This window comes from Chiloscyllium plagiosum, unplaced genomic scaffold (genome assembly GCF_037043375.1).
Source record: "Chiloscyllium plagiosum isolate Xiang-an unplaced genomic scaffold, Cpla_swu_hap1 HiC_scaffold_27, whole genome shotgun sequence".
NCBI classification, from domain to species: Eukaryota; Metazoa; Chordata; class Chondrichthyes; order Orectolobiformes; family Hemiscylliidae; genus Chiloscyllium; species Chiloscyllium plagiosum.
In genome coordinates, this window is record NW_028270165.1 from 35,504,689 (window position 1) to 35,527,788 (window position 23,100).

General features: G+C 45.7%; 1 pseudogene; it reads left to right on the plus strand.

The window, feature by feature from the left end:
- Positions 1-10,063: 10,063 nt before the first annotated feature.
- On the plus strand, positions 10,064-21,904 carry LOC148143586 (uncharacterized; annotated as a pseudogene).
- The last annotated feature ends 1,196 nt before the right edge of the window (positions 21,905-23,100 follow it).

The following is a 23,100-nucleotide window of genomic DNA, read 5'->3' on the forward strand; positions in this document are numbered from 1 at the left end:
CTCAACTGCAGGACAGCTGTCCGGCCCGCCCTCCATTGTTGACGTCACAATGCGGATGCAGCCCTGTCAGTTTCAGAGTGAAACTCCCTCCCTCTGGGCAACATCTGGGAGCAAAGCAATGTCTCCCCCTTTCCATATACCATCCTCCAGCAGCGGTGGGGGGGGGGGGGGGGGGGGGGGGGGCGGGGTTGGGGAAGGGGAGGTAGGGGTGGGTGAAACACTGTTCACTTGTAGCAACTGGAGTTAATCCAGGGAGGGAGCAGACACTCCAAAAGTGCTCAAATACTTTTTATCTCTCTTAAAGCTATTTTCCTTGTGTATTCCCTCAGTTTGGCACGTATACAGTTTGCACCCTAGAAAAGGATGGCTCCTTTCCTCATGTTCACAACTAAAAGGTTAGATTCTCAAGAAACTGAGCAGCATTTAAAGGATTGGCACATTGCTCAAAAAAAGGTATGTCGCATGGGGCCTGTGGCTCGTTGGTCTAGGGGTATGATTCTCGCTTCGGGCCTTCTGATGCGTGGGCATGCGAGAGATCCCGGGTTCAGATCCCGGGTTCAAATCCCAGACGAGCCCTTGTTTCTTGCACTTCCTTGTGCAAAAATGGCCAGTCAATACTCTCAAAAAGCTGCTTCATTAAACGAGATACCGTTCGAATGAACGCGGCAAGAGCAGCACTTATTCAAAGAGAATACGTGCTTTACTTCACACAGAGGGTGGTGGGCGTTTGGAACGCATTGCCAGCAGACGTCGTAGATTCATTTAAGATGCGTCTGGATAAATGCATGAGTGGGTGGGGAGTAGAGGGAAACAGATGCTTAGGAATTGACCGACAGGTTTAGACAGTACATTTGGAACGGCTCAAGCTTGAAGGGCCTGTTCCTGGGCTGTAAACTTTCTTTCTTCTATATGGTGTATATCTGATATTGTTGGCTGTTGTAAAAGTTTCTTTGTAATTATTAGTCACCTTCTAATGTAGTAATGGAGTTACGTCCTTTTTTTGTCATATTTTTTATTTAATAGGTCAGCAGGAAGTCATTCAGCAATTTTACTGCCTTTCTTTTCTCAAGCAGCCTGAACATTTCATTTTCTTATCCTTGATTCAGCTCCATTTCCAGCATCTTTGTAGGCAGTTTGTTCCATGTTATTATCACTGAAATGAAGTTTTCGTCTATGCACAGCTAAGCCGATCTGGCTGCATGAGGGTTTTCAGGTTTCTGTGGCCTGGATAATATGTGATCAGCAGACATCTCTCAATCTGCAGGAATTGACACCAATGTTATGTTCATTAACTGTACTGACAGTGATCACTTATTTTGTGATTTTTCTTTGCAGGAAGACGTGCAGAAAGAAATCTGAAAACAGATGATACATCAACTTCTGACAGAGCCACTTGATTCATTGGAACTTGAATATCAGCAGCCATTTCAATCAAGAAGGCATGTTTGCTTTTGTTTGTTTGAGAGAGTTTGGACAGTCCTGTGGCAGGAAGAATACTGAGACACCGAGTGAGGGAGATTCAGTGCGCTGACTGTGAAAAGCGCTTCAAACCATTTACTCATCTTGGAGGAATCAAAGTTTCACGCCTCAAGGTGGGAAAGGCTATGTACCCGTTCTGATTGTAATTTCAATCCCAGAGCAACACAAGGAAAGCTCCCTCCAAAGGAGAAACCTTGGAAATGTGGGGTCTTTGGGAAAGGATTCCCTTCCCCATCCCTGCTGGAAACCCACAGACGCATTCACACCGGGAGAGGCCATTCACCTGCTCAGTGTGTGGGAAGGGCTTTAGTCGGATCAGCCATCAGCAGACGCATGAGTGAGTCCACAAGGGAGAGAAGCCATTCACATGCCCCATGTGCAGGCGGGGTTTCACTCAGTCAACTGCACTGCTGACCCACCAGCGGCTCCACCCTGGAGAGAGGCCATTCACCTGCTGTCAGTGCCGGAAGGGATTCACCTGCTCCTCCCACCTGCGGAGGCACCAGTGAGTTCACGCGCCATCACAGGGGGGTTGAAGGAGCGATGGTCGAGTGCCAAGTACCTATGCACGAAACGTCGATTCTCCTGCTCCTTGGATGCTGCCGGACCACCACACTCTCGACTCTGATCTCCAGCATCTGCATTTTTCACTTTCTCCTCGAGGGCAAGGTTGGACTTGTCTTTTATTCACTCATTCACTCCTTACAGCCTGTCCTTTGTTGTGGCCTAACTGCACATACATCAATGCAAGTTTCAGAAAGATTTCTGCAGCTTTACTTTTGAAAAAAAATAACATTCTTCCCGACTGTAACGAAGTTTCTGAATATTTGGTTTTAGTTATTCTCAATTTTAAAAATCAGCTATTTCTCACATGCCGTGTTTCCCAGGTAAAGTCATTACCATCCATTCTCTCTCTTCCCTGAGAAAGACTTCATACAGCGATCAAAGAGGGCTGAGGCACGAGAAAGGACGATTGTGGGGGTGGAGGGGGTGAAGGGGTCGCTGGTGGTGGTGGAGAAGGGAGGAAAACTGACAGGGGAACAGACTGGTGTTCAGAGGGTTTGGGGGAGAGAATAGAGGGTGCAGTGTGAGGAGAGAGAATAGGCAGGGGGCAATGGATGGGGAGAAAATGGACAGGGGGGCAGAATGTGAAGAGAGTGACAGCACAAATGCCACCTTCTCCAGGACTCGTGTCAGTGTCCCACGAACTGGAACCCACTCCTCCCACATTTCTCAAAATACGCGTGGCCAAGGCAGTGGAACCATATCATCCCTACAGGCCATTCACACCGACCTTCCCAACAGCATCCCGCTTAGACTCAGTCGTTTATGCTACAGCCCTGCAGTTCCCCATGGCTATTTCCTGACGAAGGGTTTTGCCCGAAACGTCGAGTCTCCTGCTCCTCGGATGCTCCCTAACCTGCTGTGCTATTCCAGCTCCACACTCTCGACCCTAATCTCCAGCATCTGCAGTCCTCACTTTCGCCCAGTAAGGGGTGAATGTTCTATTCCTAGTCTTTTAGATCTTTCAAAATCTTTCCCCCACACCCTAAACCTTTACCCCTCTAGTTTTGGAATACCTCTAACCTGGGGAAAAGACAGAAACGTTGACCAGCCAGACAAAATGCAAAAGAAATAAAATGTCGAGGCACAGGGGAAAAAATCGGCAAAATAAAATAGCTTCGGCATTTTTCTTTCGTATTCGCATTTGGACGCTTAATATTTGTCATGATCGGGAGGTGCCTGTGTTGGACTAAGTTGTACGAAGCTAAAAATCACACAACACCAGGTTACAGTCCAATCGGCTTGTTTGGAAGCACTAGCTTTCGGAGCGCTGTTACTTCATCAGGTGGTTGTGGAATATAAGATCATAAATTCTGTGTCTTACGATGTTATACTCTACAATCAGCTGATGAAGGAGCAGGGCTCCGAAAGCTAGTGCTTCCAAATAAGTCTGTTGGACTATCACCAGGTGCTTTGTGATTTTTAACTTTAAAATTTGTAACAAATTCCTGCACACTGAGCATGCTCCACGGTGTCAGCAAGTACTGCGCATGATCGCCAGTGTCAGCAAAGCACTGCGCATACTCTTGGGTGTCCGCAGAAACGGCGCGCGAGCTGCTTTCCATGGAGCAGTGGAGAACCGGAAGGAGTCTGGTCCTCTTGCCAATCAGAGCCGGCCATTGTGGAAATGCGGAGGTTGGACCGTGAGCTCTGAAGCTGCTGCTGCTGCTCTTTTCTCTCTGCATAAGGTTAAACTTCACCCCAGACTGTAACTTCCTTCCTCTGTCTAACATTTGTGAGTACAACAGTGTTTTTATCACCACGTTTTCATTCTGGGGTTCAAGAGTGAACCGAGGGAGCGGCCAGACTCTGGAAAAGTTGATCCAGGTCTGTGTGTCAACTTGCAAACACATGGAAAATGCAGTCCCACATTGTGAAGTTATAGCCTTTGCAGTGTAAAAAAATAGCAGAAAGGAGGTGCATTGTTTAAATGGTGATATGTTGAGATGTGGCGAAAGTGAGATGATGGAGATCAGAGTCGAATATTGTGGCGCTGGAAAACCACAGTAGGTCAGGCAGCAACTGAGGAGGAGGAGAGTCGACGTTTCGGGCACGAGCCCTTCATCAGGAGTGATGTGTGGATAGACAAAGGGCCCTCAGTGTCATTCCACACCAGTCACTGCCAGTTGTCAGAAAGTGCAACAAGCAATGAGCAAAGCAAGTGGTATATCAGCAAGAGGAATTGAGTTCAGAAGTGGGGATGTCTTCCTGCAGTTAGGTCGGTTAGTGAATGTATTCAAGGCTGAGTTCATGTGACTTTGAAGAACAAAGAAGTTATGGGAGAATGCAAGAAAATGGTTTTAAAACCAGTACAGAACAGTTACAGAGTCATACAGCACAGAAACAGACCACTCAGTCGAACTAGTCCATTCTGGCGGCGTTCTGAAACTAAACTAGTCCCACCTGCCAATGATTAGCCTACATCCCTCCGAACCTTTCCTATTCATGTACTTATCCAAATGTCTTTTAAACATTGTAACTGTACCTGCATCCAGCAACTCCACTGGACATTGATTCCTCACACGAACTACTCTTTATCTTTAAAAAAAAATGTGCCCCTCATGTCTTTTTAAAATATTTCTTTCCTCACCTTCAAAATTTGCTCCCTAATCTTGAAACATCCACACTAGGGTAAGAATACCTGCCGTTCACCTCATCTATACCTCTCATGATTTTATAATCCTCTCTAAGGTCACCTCTCAAACTCTGATGCTCCAGTGCAAAAAGTCCCAGCCTATCCATCTAGATGCAGGTATATTTATATCCAGTTATGAACTGTTCAATGCTGGTGCCAGCTGGAAAGACAAATGACCTATTCCTGCTTCCAATTCTCTCACTGTGTCTAGGACAGCAAGAGACCATACAACATAGGTGCAGAAATTAAGCCATTTAGTCCATCAGATCTGCTCCACCATTCAATCACGGCTTATACGTTTCTCAACCCCATTTTGAAATATGGATTTTGGAAAGGCAGATCAGGGCAGGATCTACCCATTTAATGGGGAGTGTTGTTGAATAAACATACCTTGGAGTGCTGGTTCATAGTGGAGTCGGAGGTAGACAGGATAGCAAAGAAGGTGTTGATATATTTGCTTTTATAGGTCAGTGCATTTCAATACAGATGTTGGGAGGTCATGTTGCGGCTGTACAGGACATTGATTAGGCCACTTTTGGAATACTGCATTCGGTTCTGGTTTCCCTGCTACAGGAAAAGTGTTACGAACCTTTGCAAGGATTTGGAAAAGATTTACAAGGGTATTGCCAGAGTTGGGGGGTTTGATCTATATGGAGAGGCTGAATAGGCTGGGCTGTTTTCTCTGGATCATTGGGGGCTGAGGGGTGACTTTATAAAAGTTCATAAGGCGCATGGATAGGGTGAATAGCCAAAATCTTTTCCCCAGAGAAGGGGAGTCCAAAACTAGAGGTCATAGGTCTGAGGTGAGAGGGTAAATATTTAAAAGGAACTTTACAGGCACCTTTCTCACGCAGAAGGTGTTGTGTGTATAGAATGAGCTGCCAGAGAAAGTGGTGGAGGCTGGTATAATTAAAGCATTTCAAAAGGCATCTGGTAATAGGGAGAATTGAGAGGGGTAGGGGTTATGTGCTGACAAATGAGACGATGTTAATTTGGGATATCTGGTCAGCACGGACAAATTGGACTGAAGGAAAGCAGAAGTGTCATTGTGAAGACTGGACTTTCAGAGCAACTTTCAAACATGTTTTGTCCTGACTGGGAGCAGAACCTACAATGAAATCTTTCATTTGTGAGAGAGCAACTGAGTGAGTGAGGACATTCAGGATATTGGTGGAAAGTGGGAATTTGTTGCAATGTGGAGTTGAAGTGATTTAAGTAAAGTGTGCTGAGCAGGGAGCCTAGTGAAGGGTTAGGTGAGTTTTTGTTTTAAACTGCTCATTTCTTTCAGCCTCCAACATTGTATTTCCAATGCTGTCCATCACTGGGATTGGTGAATCAGTAACTGGTATCGTTAGAAGCCTTACGACTTTCAGTACTGCAGGTATAGCATTGTCTCATCAGCTTTGTAAAGGTTACTGGCAGCAGCGGGAGGTGTGGGCTGGGATTCACGAGAAATGATTAAGCAGTTAGATAACACACGTACAAGAGGGCAGGGTGGGACTTGTCTTTCGATTTGCAGAAGGTGGGAGGTTCTGGTGCTGCAGTCAATGGCAAACACAACTGCGGTAAATCATAGAATCAATACAGCGTGGAAGCAGGCCATTCATCCCATCAAGTCCACACTGACCCATCCGATGAGCATGCCACCCAGACCCACCCTATCAAGTCGTTTCTGCCGGTGAGTGAGACTAGGTCCCAAGATTAGGGAGAGTAGGTTTAAGACAGAGGAGAAGGAACTGCTTTTCCCAGAGAGTGGTGAATCTATGGAATTCTCTGCTCAAAGAAGCAGAAGAAGCAGCCATATTCAAGACATAGTTCGATGGGATTTTGTATGGTAGGTGAATTTAGGATAGTCAGGATAATGCAGGTAAGAGGAGCTGAGACGATGGATAGATGAGCCATGATCCTTATGAATGGTGGAGTAGCTCGATGGACCAAATGGCCTACTCCTGCTTCTATTACTGGGAATGTATGAACATGCATTTTTTATGGACAATCCGTACCAAGGCAGGTGAGCAATGTAGTGGTGTGGAAATGAACATCAGAGAATGATAGAAAGGGACACGGAAAGTAAATGTCCCAGTCCAAAGATGTGCAGGTCAGGTCAAATGACCATGCTAAATTGTCCATAGTGTTAGGTTCATTAATCAGAAAGAAATGGGTCTGGGTGGGTTACTCTTCAGGGTGTCGGTGTGTACTTGTTGGGCCGAAGGGCCTGTTTCCACCCTGTAGGGAATCGAATCTAATCAATCAAAACTGGATTCTACAGAACACAAGAATTGAAACTGAAGACTGTATGGCTGAATGTGTGCTGCAATGTTACACAACTGAATGAATTCACTGCACACATTGAAGAGAATAATTATGATCTGAGACTCCAAACAGGGACGTGGCTTCAGGATGACAAGGATTGGATCTGAATATTGAGGGGGTACGTGGCATTCAAGTTGAATAGGAAGCGAGGTAAAGGTAGAGGGTTGGCACTGCTAATCAAAGCACTAATAACAAATCTGGTGTCAGCTCGGATTTCAGGTCCTGATTTCTCTGTCCTCTTCTCCCTGTTCCCACAGAGTAAGATGTCTGTTCTCAGCTCAGCTGGCTTTCTGCTGAAACTTTGAGCCCCTTTTACACCTTCCAGAGCAATAAAACATTCAGTCGATCAAGGCCCAATCCACAATATTCTCAGCCTGACAACCATCCAGACTGAGAGAGTCATCGGAGCAGGGAATAAAACAAGAAAAATGAAACAAAATTTGACATAAATGCACATTTGGTGCTTAAAGTGTGTTCATTAGATAGTAAACCAGAATTAGGGGTCTCCCAGGATTCTTATCATCCCCTGCTTGAGGAATTCTCTCTCCCTAACAATATTTACATCAACAGAAATAAAGCATCTGTTATCAAATAGACATAGAGATATACAGCACGGAAATAGACTTTTTGATCCAACACATCCATGCTGACAAGATGTCCTATATAAATCTAGTGTCCCATTTGCCAGCATTTGGCCCATATCCCTCCAAACCTTTCCTATTCACACATCCATCCAGATGCCTTTTAAATGTTGTAGTTGTACCAGCCTCCACCACTTCCTCCAGCCTATTTACTCTATTCCTGCCCCTCATGATTTTAAAAATGTCCATAAGATCACCCCTCAGCCTCCGACATTCCAGGGAAGCAGCCCCATCCTATTCAGGCTCTCCTTCTTCCACAAACTCTCCAACCCTGGCGACATCCTTTTCAATCTTTTCTGCACACTTTCAAGTTTCACAACATCGTTCCTATCCTATAGTAGGGAGACCAGAATCGAATGCAATAATCCAAAAGTGGCCGAACCAATGTCCTGTACAGCTACAACATGACCTCCCAACTCCTGTACCCATTCAATGAGACAAATGGCCTCTTTCTGCACTGCAGCGATTTAATGATTTGATTTTGTATCAGAGTCAATTTCAGTCACTATCTCTGGTTTATGGTGTGTCAGGGTGGGATCGCTGGTACCAGAATTGCATGCAATACTCCAAACGTGGCCTAACCAATGTCTTCTACAGTCGCAACATGACCTCCCGACTCCTGCACTCAGTGCACTGACCAATCAAGGCAGGTATATCAAACACCTTCTTCACTATGCTGTCTATGTGCGACTCCCCTTTCAAGGAACTATGAACTTACCATCGAGTCATACAGCATGATCATGGACCTTTGGTCCAACTAGTCCATGCCAACCATAATCCCAAACTAAATCAGTCTCTCCTGCCTGCTGTTGGCCTGTATCCCTCCAAATCTTTCCTATTCATGTACTAAAACAAATGTCTTTTTATTGTACCCGCATCCACCGCTTCCTGAGGAAGTTCATTCCACACATCAACCACCCTCTGTGTAAAATTAGTATTTGAATGGCAAGGATGAAGTTGAATTGAAATGGTTCATTAAAATCAACAGCTTCTACCAAACCCCCTACAGCAGGTATGGTAGCAACTCCAACTCTGGAGTCTCTCAAATCGGTATTTCCATGGAGTGGAGGGGGGAGTAAAGTGTTGGATTCACAGAGGTGGGCGTCTTCTGAGAGTGTAAAGCTAAAATTAAACCCCGTGCTTTGCTTGAACTCAAACCGCATTGACGTGGAGAAGAGCGAAAGGAGTTTGCAAAGTGTCCTCCCCTCCCCATGTGCCTCAGCTGCAGGGCAGCGCAGGAGCAGTGCGCCCACCCCCCCCCCCCCCACCCCATTGTGGACGTCACAACGTGGAGGTAGCCCTGTCAATTTCAGAGTGAAACTCCCTCCCTCTGGGTAATATCTGGGAGCAAAGCAAGGTCTCTCCCTTTCCATTCCTCATCCTGGGAGGAGGGGGAGAGAGAGGCGTGGCGGGGTGTGGTGTGGGGTGGAGACTGTTCACTTGTAGCAACTGGAGTGACTCCATGGATGGAGCAGGCTCTCCAAAGGTGCTCAGATGCTCTCTGTCCCTCTCAAAGGTATTTTCCTTGTGTATTCCCTCAGTTTGGCACGTAGAGAGTTTGCACCCTGGAAAAGGTTTACTTCTTTCCTCATGTTCAGAATTATAAGGGTAGTTTCTCATGGAACTGAGCAGTATTTCAGGGATTGGCACATTGATTTCAAATGTCGACATCTGTTGCTTCATATGGTGTATATCTGATATTATTGGCTGTTATAAAAACTTTGTGACTATGATTTTTCACCTTCTAATGCAGTAATAGAGTTACGTTCTATATCTCTTGTCTCTTTTTTATTTACAAGGACAGCAGGAAGTCATTCAGTAACTTCACTGGCTTTCTTTTCCCAAGCAGCCTTGACATTTCATTATCATATTCTTGATTCAGCTCCATTTCCAGCACCTTTGTCAACAGCTTGTTCCAGGTTATTGCGATCTAAATTAAGTTGTCCTCCATACACACTTAAGGCTATCATGTTGCATGAGGGTTTTCTGCGTCCTGCATAACATATGGTCAGCACTCATCTAGCAATCTACAGGAATTGCCACCGATGTTATGTTCATTTAACAGTACTGGCAGTGATCACTCAATTTGTGATTCTTTTTGGAGGAAGACATGCAGAAAGAAATCTGAAAACAAATGATACATCATCTTCTGACAGAGCCACTTGAATCATTGGAGCTTGAATATCAGCAGCCATTCAATTCGAGAAGAAATGTTTGCTTTTGTCTGTGTGAGAGATTTTGAACACTGGTGTGGCAGGAATAATATTGAGACACCCGAGTGAGACAGATTCAGTACGCTGTCTGTGAAAAATGCGTCAAACAATTTACTCAGCTTGGGGGATCAAAATCTCACCCCTCATAGTGGGGAGAGACTATGTATCCATTCTGTTTTTAATTTCAAATCCAGCGCGACACAAAGAATGCTCCCCTCATGGGGAAACCATGGAAATGTGGGGACTGTGGGAATGGGTTCCCTTCCCCATTGGGGCTAGACACCCACAGATGCGTTCTCACTGGGGAGACGCCGTTCTCCTGCTCAGTATGCGGGAAGAGATTCAGTTGGCTGTGCAGCCTACAGACACACCAGCGAGTTCACACTAGGGAGAGGCTATTCATGTGCCGCCATTGTGGGAAGGGATTCATTCAGTCGTCCCACCTGTAGACACACCAGCAGGTTCACAGTAGGGAGAAGCCGTTCTCCTGCTCTCTGTGTGGGCAGCGATTCATCGATGCATCCCACCTCCCGAAACACCAGCGGGTTCACCTGGGGGAGAGGCCGTTCACCTGCTCTGAGTGCAGGAAGGGATTTGTCCATTCTTACACCCTGCTGACCCACCAGCAGGTCCACATCGGAGAGACGCCATTCACCTGCCTTAAGTGCGAGAAGAGCTTCAGTCATGTGGGCAACTTGTGGAGGCACCAGCCGATCCACACCAGGGAGAGGCCATTCACATGCTCTGTGTGCGGGAAGGGGGTTCACTCAGACATCTACACTGTAATCTACCAAAGGGTCCATATCATGGAGAGGGCGTTAATCTGCTCTCAGTGTGGAAAGGGCTTCACCTGCTCCTCCCACCTGCGGAGCCACCAGCGAGTTCTCGAATTTTTTGAGGATGTAACTCTGAAGATGGACAAGGGAGATCCAGTGGATGTAGTGTACCTGAACTTTCAGAAAGCTTTTGATAAAGTCCCACACAGGAGGTTAGTGATCAAAATTAGGGCCCATGGTATTGGGGGCAAAGTACTGACTTGGATTGAAAATTGGTTGGCTGACAGGAAACAAAGAGTAGTGATAAGCAGCTCGCTTTCAGAATGGCAGGCGGTGACCAGTGGGGTACCGCAGGGATCAGTGCTGGGACCGCAGCTTTTTACAATATATATTAATGATATAGAAGATGGTATTAATAGTAATATTAGCAAATTTGCTGATGATACAAAGCTGGGTGGCAGCGTGAAACGTGAGGAGCATGTTAGGAGATTACAGGGTGACCTGGACAGGTTAGGTGAGTGGACAGATGCATGGCAGATGCAGTTTAATGTGGATAAATGTATGGTTATCCACTTTGGTGGCAAGAACAGGAAGGCAGATTACTACCTAAATGGAGTCAAGTTAGGTAAAGGGGCAGTACAAAGAGATCTGGGTGTTCTTGTACACCAGTCAATGAAGGCAAGCATGCAGGTACAGCAGGTAGTGAAGAAAGCTAATAGCATGCTGGCCTGGAATATTGTGTGCAGTTCTGGTCTCCAAATTTGAGGAAAGACATTCTGGCTATTGAGGGAGTGCAGCTTAGGTTCATGAGATCAATTCCTTGAATGGTGGGACTATCTTATGTTGAAAGGTTGGAGCGACAGGGGTTGTATACCCTTGAGTTTAGAAGATTGAGAGGGGATCTGATTGAGACGTATAAGATTATTAAAGGATTGGACACTCTGGAGGCAGGAAATATGTTTCTGCTGATGGGTGAGTGCCGAACCAGAGGACACAGCTTAAAAATAAGGGGTAGGCCATTTAGGACAGAGATGAGGAGAAACTTCTTCACCCAGAGAGTGGTGGGTGTGTTGAATGCTCTGCCCCAGGAGACAGTGGAGGCCCAGTCTCTGAATTCGTTTAAGAAAGAGTTGGATAGAGCTAGCAAGGATAGTGGAATCAAGGGTTATGGAGATAAGGCAGGAACAGGATACTGATTGCGGATGATCTGCCATAATCATAATGAATGGTGGTGCAGGCTCGAAGGGCAGAATGGCCTACTCCTGCACCTATTGTCTATTGAGTTCACATGCCATTGCAGGGGGATTGAAGTGGTGACGGCCGAGTGCCATTATCGACTGGACGATCAACTCAGTTCCGGGGATTCCCGGGGTTTGAATCCAGCCGAGGCAGATGGTGGGATTGGAATTCGGTCAGAAATTTGGAGTTCTGAATCTAATAATGAAACCATTTTTGGGGGGGAGAAACTGCCATCTAATTCACTCATGTTCCTTTTCGGAAAGGAAACTGCCATTGTGGGAAAGGATTCACTCAGTCATCTCAACTGCATCCTTTATCCGGTCTGGCGTACACCTGACTCCAGACCCACAGCAGCATAGTTGACTCTTGACTGCCCCCCCACCATGACAAATGAGTGGGAATAACTAAAATGGATACAGTATGTGGGTGGAAATTGCTGAGTGAGGCAATACTTCCTTCAGCTTAAGGCTGTACCAAGAATCCAATTATAAAGGGACAACTTGGTGCTGACCAACAGTAAAGGAAGTGGAGTTGGGAGGAGTGTGTGAGCTTTGAGCTGTTTAAAAAAATGCTTCTTTTCATACACTTTTTTTTTGCTGGGGAAATCTGAAGCTGTAACAAAGTTGGGTGGCAATAAAGGTTACTTGAACTTAACCCCAGTCTCAGACTGTCAATGAAAGCTATGAGATCCAATAGGTTTTTGTTTTAAAACTGCTCATTTCTTTCAACCTCTTGCACTAAGTTTCCAATATCGTGTATCAGAAGGAGCAGTGAATGAGTAGCTAATATTGTTAGAAATTGTAAGTTTTTCATCTCTGCAGGTATTGCATCGTTTCATCGACATTGTAAGGTTTACTGGCAGCACCGGGAAGTGTGGGATGTATTCACAAGAAACAAAGTTAAAAATCATACAACACCAGGTTATACTCCAACATGTTTATCTGGAAGCACGAACTTTCGGAACACTACTCCTTCATCAGGTGTTTGTGGAGAAGGATCATAGAAGAATTTATAGCAATAGATCGCAGTTTCATGCAACAGAAATGATATAGAACAACTTAGATTGTTGTGAAGTCTTTCATCTTTGAGAATGGGTTGCAGGTTTTGGTTCATTAATATGTAAATCCCAGAACTTGTTTGAAGACACATTCTCGAGACAACTTAAGGTCTGTATCCCAATCTTGAGTGAGACTGGTTCTATTTCCAAAGTAGGAATTTATAAAATCTCACATGGATTAACTGCCTGTAGATTGTATTTGGCTCAAAAAGCGCACAATGTATCTGCAAATACAAAATCACACCAAAGGCTAAAATGTAAGTGCGCATGCATGAGAGTATAGGTGAGTGTGTGCGTGCTTGATAAAGTGTGCGAGTGATAGAGTATCAGCCTGTGAGAGGGTGTATATGTGTGTGTGTCTGAGAGGGATCTGTGTGAATGTGAGAGTGTGTGCTTTGTGTGGGTGTGAGAGCGAGTGACAGTGAAGTGGGGTTACCTGTCATGTGACATGAATCCAAGGTCCTGGTTGATGCCATCCTCATGTGTTCCGAACTTGGCTACCAGCCTCTGATGGGCCACTAAATCTGAATAAGCAGTTACATAGCACACATTGTAGAGGGCAGGGTGGGACTTGTCTTTCGATTTGCAGAAGGTGGGAGGTTCTGGGTGCTGGAAACTAGGGAAAACACATGTTGGAGGACCTTCGCCTCAGAGAGATGCAGCTGGAAGCCAGGCTGCAGACACGTTGGGGGAATCATCAAACCCCCTATACTGTGAAAATAGGCCCTCTGGCCCAACAATGCACATTGACCCCCCCTCAGAGCATCCCACTCAATAACCTCCGCAGCTAATCCCTGAATTTAGAACACCCAATCCACTCTAAGCTGCACATCTTGGGAGGAAACCAGAGCACCGAGAGATGGGGGAGGGGGAGGGGGGTAGGAAAGTGCAAACTCCACACAGACAATCACCCTGAGGGTGGCCTCGAACTCAACTCCCTGGCACTGTGAGGCAGCTGCTGCCGCACCACCTACAGTCTTGGATTGAAGGAATCGATTGGCTTCATTCCAGTCCTGGTGACACTCCAGCCCGTTTGGGGAATTGAATTTGCTTCCACAGAGTTTCCACGGTGCAGGGGTCATTGCGTCTCAGCAGCTTCAACGATCCAAAGAAGGGCTCGTCTACGGCGAGAACACTAGTCCACATTTCGCTGCAGAGTTGAAGTTCTCTGCACAGCCAGAACCCTGGAACACTCCCACGCAGGCTGCGTATAATCACGGGGCTTCTCAAGTCACGTTGATGTTCGAAATAATTTCCCCTCCTGGATTCAAACGCTGCTGATATTCAGGCCCTGAGTAAATTTCTTGTGCACGCCTGAACAGCAAATCCTCCTCTGCTAATACCTTGAGAAAACAGATCATTGCTGTCAGTGCAGGGCAGGAAATAGGATAAGAGAATTTTAGTTTGTACCGAGCAGCCTTCCCTATCTCCTACCCGAAATCTCTGTCTCCCATTTCCTCCACCTTTCAATGGATTCCAACTCGAATTCATCCTTCCATCCTCCTGTTTTTGCCCAGCTCCCCTCACCGGAAAGCGCTGACTCTCGGTTCAGTTTCTTAGTCACTTCTTGCCGTTCCCAGTATATTGCCCACATCTTTATTTACTTTTTAAAACAGAAAGGCAGTGGTTTGCTGATGCCAGGATCTGAGGGTAATTGCGTTCACGCTCCAGATTCTCTCTCGCGTCTTTCACAAAAATCTGCACTGCGCATGTGCAAAGAAGGGGATGCTGGGAGTGGGTGGGACGCATTCACCAACTCCCCATTCAATCAAGATCCAATCATGCCCACAGCGCCTCCTGTCTATTCTCTCTCGCTATCCCAGCTCCCCCCCCGTCACACACGCCACCCTCTGCACCTCCGTCCATTCTATCTCCATACCCTCTGCCCCCTGTCCAGTCCAGTCTCTCGTCCACTCTCTGCTTTCCTCCATTCAGTCCGTCTCCCCACATTCATTCTCTCTCTCCTCCCACTCTCTGCCCCTCTCCATTCTCTCTCTTCCCCCATCCTCTGCTCTCCATCCATTCCCTCTCTCTCCCCCACCCTCTCCTAACACTCATTGTTGCTCTCTTTCTCCCCACCCTCTGCCCCCCTTCCATTCTCTCCCCACCCACTGACCCACGTCCATTCTCTCTCCCCACACTCTGCACCCCCATTCTCTCGCTCTCTGACAAACGCTTTGCCCCCCACCCTGTGCACCCCCAGGGTTTCTCTAACTCCAATGCTCTGTCCCCGTGTCCATTTCTCTCTCTCTCTTCCCCCTAGCCTCTGTTTCCCGTCCAATTTCTCTACTTGCACCCCCACCCTCATCCTTTCTTGTATCAGCCCATCTCAGGATCGAGAGAGCGCGGATGGTGATGACTCTACTTGGGAGATGGGAGGGTGTGGTGTGAGAAATGGCTGATCTTTAACATTGAGAATCGCTAAAATGATATTTTCAAAAACATCAGTAAAGGTTGAAAGCAAATTCAATTATTTTTTAAAAAAGCTCCAGACATTTTTCAGAAACTTGCATTGAAATCTGTGCAATTAGGCCACAGTTGAGGACAGGCTGTAAGGATGGAATGGCCAATTCCTCATCTTGTGAAGTTGGTTCAGATTAAGTAGTAATAGAGTCATAGAGTTGCAGAGCATGGAAACAAACCTGTCGGTGCATGCCAACCACATATTCTAAATTAATCCGGTGATCCATTTGCCACCATTTGACCCATATCTCTCTCAACCCTTCCTATTCATATACCCATCCAGATGCCTTTTAAATGTTGTAATTGTTCCAGACTCGACCACTGTCTCTGGCAGCTCATTCCACACATATACCACGTTCTGCATGAAAATGTTACCAGTTCGGTCCCATTTAAACCTTTCCCCTCTCACCCTGAACCTATGCCCCTCCAGTTTTGAATTTCCTCTACCCTGGGGAAAAGACATTCAAAAATTGAGCAGCCAGACAAAATGCAAAAGGAATAAACTGTTGAGCCCCAGGAAAACAAAAGAAGTGTGGCTCCAGCCTTTTTTTCTCTCCGATTGGCAGTTGGACCAGCATCTCCACTGGGCATACTGCGCATGCTTCTCGGTGTCAGGAAGCATTGCGCATATACGCTGGTGTCAGCAAAATACGACGAATGCTCTTTGCTGTTAGCGGAAATGGCGCGCAACATTCTTCTGATCGCCCAATGGGAAGCTCTGAAGGACCGGAAGGAGTGTGGTCCTCCTGCAATTGAGAGCCTCCCCCAAATTGTCTGAATGCGGAAGTTGGACAATGCGCTTGTGAAGGTGTTGCTGCTCCTCTCTCTATGAATGAAGATTTAACTTCATCCCAGACTGCAACTTCTTTCCTCTGTCCAACATCTGTGAGTACAACACACTCTTCTCACCCCTTTTCCATTTTATTTTTTCACTCTGGTGTTCAGTTCTTGACTTGCAGCAAAGTTGGTTCAGGTATGTGTCTCAATTGGCAAACACATGGTAAATGTAGTAACGCAGTGTGAAGTTATAGCCTTTCCTATGAAATAAAAACAGAAAGGAGGTAAATTGTTTAAATGGTGATATATTGGGATGTGGAGTAAGTGAGGACTGCAGATACCGGAAATCAGAGTCGAAAATTGTGGCGCTGGAAAAGCACAGCTGGTCAGACAGCATCCGAGGTGCAGAACAGTCAACGTTTTGGGCAAAAGCCCTTCATCAGGAATGATGTGTGGATGTACAAACGTGCCTCAGATACCTTCTGCTCAGGCTTTCTACTCCAGTCAATGCCAGTTGTCACATAGGTGCAGCAAGCAATCAGCAAGGCAAGTGGTATATTAGCAAGAGGAAATTAGTTCAAAGTGGGGATGCCTTCCTGTAGTTTGGGACATATTGAATATATTCAAAGCTGAGTTCATCTGACGTTTGAATGTCAAAAATAGTTATGGGGAAGGCAAGAATTTAAAAAAAAATTATTAGAAACTTTTTCAAATCTCTCACAACACCTCTATATACAAAAAAGAACAATACCAAAATACAGAAAAATAGCAGTACAACAATGTCATATTATGATACTATTAATAATGAGCTACCTATTATTCTACTAGAACAAACTTAGCTTAAACTAAACTACAATCAAATTGAATAAAAATAAAATTAAACATAATTTAAGTTAATTTGAATTCTATCACATTACTTTATTCTATTTCACTCACCACACCTCCATTAAGGCTCCCATCCATGGGAGCACCAGTTATTGCACCCGTATTCCTTTCACCCAGCCTTGCCCTCCCAGGGCCCATGAGCGCCCGGACTGATTCCCACTTGATCAGCAGTATTAATTATACCACAGCTCTAATTAATACTGCTGATCAGTCTGCATCAATATAATTTAGAAAGGGCCGCTAAGTCTTGTAAAACTACTATTTTGTGGTGCACCATATTTGTGAGGTCATCTTGGGGGGGATGCTCCATCACCAGCATATGCCACCCCATAAGCCCTGGGGGGTTTTCCAACATCCAATTAATTAAAATGTTCTTCCTTGCACAGTGCTTAAGAATGTTACACAGTCTGTTCCTGTGTTCTCCAAGAGAAGGCAAATTTGGCAACCCCAGAAGAAGAAATACCGGATTCACATTAACTTCAATCCCCCAGGATGTCCTTCAGCTCCCTCACTATAGCACTCCAGTATCTCTGGATCTTACAACATGACCAATAGCAGTGTGTGAGTGCCTATACTAATTTTACATTTGGGACACCCTGGTGATGTGCCTATCTTGAACTTAGCTCGCCTCTCTAGCGCCACATAAGCCCTGTGTAAAATCTTCAATTGCATGCCCTGTGCTTTGTTACATATTGAAATTTTCCTTACATTTTCCCATATATCTTGCCATACTTCTAATGAAATATCCTATCCTAGCTCCCGATTCCACATCCTAGATAGTCCCTCCACATCCCCTAAGGTACGTCCCTTCTGTAAATGATACAACGTACTAACTGAAAGAGCACCTGTACACAGAGTACTCTTTACTCCACATTTGACCTGTAATGCTGAGCCAGAAGCGTGGTATTCCTCTGTATATAATCCCTTAGCTGAAAGTACCGGAAAAGGTCCCTATTAGACAATGCATATTTCTGACTTAGCTGGCTAAATGACATCAAGACCTAACCCTCGAATAAATCTCTCAGACAGAAGATTCCCTTATTCTCCCAGGACTGAAAGCCGGAGTCCATTGCCCCAGGTTTAAATACTTGGGCTGCCACCAGTGGGGTAATCAGTGAGGTCATCAGCCAATTGCCCTTGTCTTGCCTCATTATCCTCCAGGCTTTCACTGTATTTAAAATGATTGTACTCTTACACTGCTCAGTCTCGGATTTCATCCTATCAATGAATAATAGATTAAGTAGGGGACATCTCAACTGCAATGCTTCAACGTCAAGCAAAATCGACCCCGAGTCCCCTCGTGCCCAGTCACACACATATGCTAAGAAAGCGCAGATTTGATATCTCTTCAAGTCCAAAAGGTCCATTCCTCCTCATCCTGTGAGAGCTGCAATTTGATAAACTTAATTAGGGGGCGGCTGCGACACCAAATAAAAGAACCGAGCCAACCATTGAGCCTCAGTAATACTCATCTGGGTAGCAACAACAGGAGCATTCTCATGGGGTACAATAGGCGAGGAAGAACATTCATTTTAATCAGAGCTATTCGGCCTAACCATGAAAACGGTAATCCGTCCCATCGCTGCAAATCCTGCTTTATCCTCTCCAGTAATTGTACATAGTTAGCTTTTTACAGCTGGTGGAAGGCAGGAGTAATAAAAATTCCCAAATGCAAAAACTCTTTTGACGACCATCTAAACAGGAACTGCATTCCATCCTTCAGATCAGGCACCTCCACTAATTCTCTCCCCCCACCCACCCAAATAAATTAATTGTTCGAATCAATCGAGGAACGGACTCCTCCAGATTGGCCAAGAACAAAAGGACATCATCAGCATATAGGGTAATCTTATGTTCCCCCATTCCCACTCCTGGCGCCACTATTTCAGGAATCCTCCTGGTAGCTTCAGCTAATGGCTCAATTGGCAAGGTAAATAGCAGTGGTGAATGAGGACGCCCCTGTTGACTACCTCTCCCAGTATTAAAGTTATCTGACTTAGTGCCATTTGTGATGACTGCTGCTTTAGGATCATTATACAACACCACCACCCACCTAGCAAAGGTTGTACCCAGACCAAAGCGCTTGAGGACTCCAAGCAGGTACAACCATTCTATCTGGTCAAATGCCTTTTCTGCATCTAGGGAGGTCACCGAACCCAGGATCAACCTTTGCTGGCATACCTGCACCATGTTCAGTACCCTCCTGATATTGTTGGAGGAGCTACGGCCCTTAACAAAACCCATCTGATCTTCTTTCACAATACAGAACAACACCTTTTCCAACCTCAGGGTCAGCGTCTTGGGTAGAATTTTAAAATCTACATTCAACAGTGAAATGGGTCTGTATGAAGCACATTCTTCGGGCTCTTTCCCCTCCTTTAAAATGAGGGAGATATTAGCCTTCCTAAGAGAGGGCGGAAGATAATCCTGTGCATATGAATAGCGATACATCCCCACCAACATATTTATGAATTCCTTATAGAATTCACTTGGGAATCCATCTGACCCCAGTGCTTTGCCACCTTGGAGATGTTTTATTGCATCCTGCACCTCCTGTATCGTCATAGGCCCATTCAACAGGAAACCTGTTCCGCGTTTATACTAGGGAGATGCAGGATCTCAAAAAAGGCCTGTATTCTCGCTGCACCATGTTCATCTCCCTCCGACCGATATAACCCTGCAAAGTATTCCCTAAATCTTCTTTAACTCACGGGTAACTGTACCAGCCTTCTCTCTAACAGACATAATAGATTGGGAAACATTTTTCTTTCTGGCCAGATATCTACCTGGCTTATCTACAAAATCAAACAATCTTTGTTGAGCAAAGCAGACCTTTTTTTTTCCCAGTGTGTGCAATGAGTTGGGAGCAGCCCGGAGAGCTACAGCTTGACCAGTGAAGGCCTATTGTAATATACTTCCTCAGCTATCTGCAGACGGGTCTCCAACATCTGTTGTTACTCCTTCCTCTGCGTCCTTCTCGTCATTGAATAAAAAATAATCAGGCCTCATAAAGATGCCTTAGTGGCCTCCTACAGTATTTTCGGATTACTGGCCGTACCCGAGTTGATATCCCAGAAGGCTCTGAACTCTTGTGATGTACTCAACAGATTTGCTATCCCTTAACAGGAATGGATCCATGCACCAGTGCTGTGCATCCATTCCACCACTCTTGATTTTACCATCTAATTACACTGGCACATGGTCCGAGACAGCAATATTGCCAATTTCACAAGCCAATGTTCTGTCCAAGCAATCCAATGGCATTAAAAAGTGTCAGTTCCCATGTGGTACTTATGTGGGTTGGAAGAGAAAGTAAAGTCTCTTCCATTAGGGTGGAGATGCCTCCACACATCCACTAATCCCAACTCCTCACACATGTCCACCAACTGCTTAGGTTGCGCGGGTGTACCTGCCTGGCCCCTTGGCACCCTGTCTACCTCGGGATCTATTAGTCTATTAAAATCCCCTCCAGTGACCATGCGGCGTCCCCCAAGACTCATTAATTTAGCAACTGCATCAATTAGAAATTTAAGAGGGTGCACCGGGGGGACAATACACATTCAGGACGCCATACTCTTCACCATGTATGAGAGCTTTAAGAATGACGGACAGTCCATGTTTGTCCTTAATTTGCTCAATTACCTGGAAAGGGAGGTTCCTTCTTACCAGTATAGCCACTCCTCTACACTTGGAGCTAAAGGAGGAGAAGAATACCCTATCATAACCTCCTTGCTGCAGTTTCAGATGTTCCTTATCAGTTAAATGTGTCCACCCTTTCCTTCCTGAGGCTTGACAGCACCGTCTTTCTTTTTAATGGGGGAATGGCTCCCTTTTACATTCCAGGGGCACCACCTGAATGAATCAGTAGCCATGGTCATCCAGGGCAGCCCGTGGTTTCCCAAGAGGAGGAAGCTTATCTGAGGTGTGGTGAGCAACAAAGACATTAACTCTATAAAGTCTAAAAACTGCTCCTATTCAAAACTACTATAAATAAAAATCTAACCACCACATATAACTTAAGCAAATGCGCAAATAACCCCCAATTATGTAGACATCTCCCCCCTCAACCCCCCAACCCCACCATTGCCACCATCCTGCCTCCTTCCCACTGAGGCTGTGCCCCAAACTCCAGGCAATTCACAGATTGAAAAAAACATGTTATTTACATTCTGAGAGTTAACAATGGTTGCCCATCTCCCCACACCCCTTCTCCATACATCTTAAGCACAGGTATAGCCACCCCCAATCCAAACACAAAAGGACAGCAGTAAAGAAATGGCCTCAGACAATACCTAACTGACTGATATACTATATAATTCCAGTTTGACGTCAAGGCAGTACGTATAAAGCCGATAACCACAAGAAAAGGGGCAAAAAAGTAATGATGTCCCTCCCGCCTTCACCCCGACTCGATTTCTTTAATTCAGAGAATTTGCAAAGTCCTTCGCCTTTTCTGCTGAATCAAAATTATATACCATCCCTCCATGAGAGAAACGCAATACGGTCAGGGACCTCAAAGAATATTTTCTGTTCAGATCCCTTAATTTTCTCTTAACTTCATCAAATGCCCGTTTCTTAATCCAGGCTCCCGAGAAGTCCTGAAAATATATTATTCTTGAGCCTTTGTGCATTAAAGCCTATGGATCTCTTCCCAGTCTTCTTGCTGTTACAATCACTAACTGTTTTTCTCTTTTATGCAAGAGGCGCACTCGGACCACGCGGGGCTGCGGGTCCGACCCGGACCTGCGCATTTCGATCCGGTGGGCCCGCTTCACACTCAACAGGCCCGACTCCAACTCCAGCCCCAGGAATCCAATAAAGTCTTCGCCTCCCTCACATTCCGGAAGACCCACGAGCTGTAAGATATTTCTTCTACTTTAGTTTTCCAGGTCGTCCACTTGCTCCTGAAGGACCCGAACCTGGTCTTCCAGCGTTTAGATCCTTCCTCCTGAGACCTCCGCCACGGTCTTGATGCCACGGTCCTCTCCTCCGCTGCCTATTCTCTTCGGGCCAACATTTGAATTTCCTGCTCCATGCTTTTCCAGTGTGGCAGATAGCGGTTCCACCGCTGCTTCAATCTTATCTCAGAGTTTGGCAAACACCGAGAGTAACTGCTGCTGCCCCATTAAACCCAAAGGGTCTGCCCTGGGAGTTTGAGCAATGGCTCCAGGCGCCCCCGATGCAGTAGGGGAGAGCCCTACCTGCTGCACCCCTGTCGGCCCTTTTCCTTCATTTGCTTTCATTCTGGTCCTAAAGCTGTCAAACCACAATTATAGCAGCTCTAGACGTTCAGTAAGTTTATATTAGCGATTGTTTTCTCCTACGGATGGTTAATGAGGTGGGGGGAGGGGGTAAAAGTCCACCTTGCCGGGGGTATGGCACAGAGCCCAGCACAGCAGACCACTCAAACCACCGCCATCTTGGATTTCCAAGAAAATGGTTTTAAGACCAGTACAGAACAGCTGCACGGTCATACAGCACACAAACAGACCCTTCGGACCAACTAGTCTATGCTGACTATGTTCTCAAACCCAACTAGTCCCATCTGCCAGTGATTGGCCCATATCCCTCCGAACCTTTCCTGTTCATGTACATTTCCAAATGTCTTTTAAACATTGTCACTCTACATGCATCCACTACTCCCTTTGGACACCCATTCCACACACAAACCGGAGAAAGAAATGGAGCTCTTCATATCTTTTTAAAATCTTTCTCCTCTCCCCTTCAAAATTTGCTCCCTAATCTTGAACGCCCCACCCTAGGGAAAGGACACCTGCCTTTCACCTCATCTGTACCCTTCATGATATTATAATCGTCTATAAGGTCACCTCTCAATCTCCTCTGCTCCAGTGAAAGAAAACCCAATCTATCCACCTGGCTGTAGGTATATTCATATTCAGTTATGATGTTCAATGTTGGTGCAGGCTCAAATGGCCAACTCCTGCTCCCAATTCTCTCACTCTGTGTCCAGGACAGCATTAGGAGATTGGGAAAGGGGAGGGATAGATATCTTGTTTGTTTTTATTTTTAAAATGCACTTGATTCCCACAAATAAAAT